The following is a 1,812-nucleotide window of genomic DNA, read 5'->3' as shown; positions in this document are numbered from 1 at the left end:
CAAGATCAACAAGAACAACAAGAACAACAAGAACAACAACAACAACAACAAGAACAACAAGAACAACAAGAACAACAAGAACAACAAGCACAACAAGAACAACAAGGACAACAACAACAAGAACAACAAGGACAACATCATCAACAACAACAACAAGAACAACATGAACAGTAAGAGCAACAAGAACAACAAGAACAACGAGAAGAACAACAACAACGAGAACAACAAGAACAACAACAACAACAACAAGAACAACAAGAACAACAAGAACAACAAGAACAACAAGAACAACGAGAACAACGAGAACAACGAGAACAGCGAGACCAACGAGAACAACGAGAACAACGAGAACAACGAGAACAACAAGAACAACAAGAGCAACAAGAGCAATAAAAACAACAAGAACAACAGGAACAACAACAACAACAACAAGAATAGCAAGAACAACAAGAACAACAAGAACAACGAGAACAACGAGAACAACGAGAACAACGAGAACAACAAGAACAACGAGAACTACAACAGCAACAGGAGCAACAAGAGCAACAAAAGCAACAAGAGCAACAAGAGCAACAAGAGCAACAAGAACAACAAGAACAACAAGAGCAACAAGAGCAACAAGAGCAACAAGAACAACAAGATCTACAAGAACAACAAGCACAACAAGAACAACAATGACAACTACAACAAGAACAACAAGGACAACAACAACAACAACAAGAACAACAAGAACAACATGAACAGTAAGAACAACAAGAACAACAAGAACAACATGGAGAACAAGAACAACAAGAACAACAAGAACAACAAGAGCAACAAGAACAACAAGAACAACAAGAACAACAAGAACAACAAGATCAACAAGAACAACCGGAACAACAAGAACGATAAGAAAAACCAGAACAACAACAACAAGAACAACTAGAACAAGAACAAGAAGAACAACAAGAACAACAACAACCAGAACAACAAGAACTACAACAGCAACGAGAGCAACAAGAACAACAAGATCAACAAGAACAACAAGAACAACAAGAACAACAACAAGAACAACAAGAACAACAAGAACAACAAGAACAACAAGAACAACAAGAACAACAAGCACAACAAGAACAACAAGGACAACAACAACAAGAACAACAAGGACAACATCATCAACAACAACAACAAGAACAACATGAACAGTAAGAACAACAAGAACAACAAGAGCAACAAGAAGAACAAGAACAACAAGAACAACAAGGACAACATCATCAACAACAACAACAAGAACAACGTGAACAGTAAGAGCAACAAGAACAACAAGAACAACGAGAAGAACAACAACAACGAGAACAACAAGAACAACAACAACAACAACAAGAACAACAAGAACAACAAGAACAACAAGAACAACAAGAACAACGAGAACAACGAGAACAACGAGAACAGCGAGACCAACGAGAACAACGAGAACAACGAGAACAACGAGAACAACAAGAACAACAAGAGCAACAAGAGCAATAAAAACAACAAGAACAACAGGAACAACAACAACAACAACAAGAACAGCAAGAACAACAAGAACAACAAGAACAACGAGAACAACGAGAACAACGAGAACAACGAGAACAACAAGAACAACGAGAACTACAACAGCAACAAGAGCAACAAGAGCAACAAAAGCAACAAGAGCAACAAGAGCAACAAGAGCAACAAGAACAACAAGAACAACAAGAGCAACAAGAGCAACAAGAGCAACAAGAACAACAAGATCTACAAGAACAACAAGCACAACAAGAACAACAATGACAACTACAACAAGAACAACAA

Source organism: Megalopta genalis, unplaced genomic scaffold (genome assembly GCF_051020955.1).
Source record: "Megalopta genalis isolate 19385.01 unplaced genomic scaffold, iyMegGena1_principal scaffold0035, whole genome shotgun sequence".
Taxonomy (NCBI): domain Eukaryota; kingdom Metazoa; phylum Arthropoda; class Insecta; order Hymenoptera; family Halictidae; genus Megalopta; species Megalopta genalis.
The sequence above is the reverse complement of the archived record's forward strand: the minus strand, read 5'-3'. Positions refer to the sequence as shown.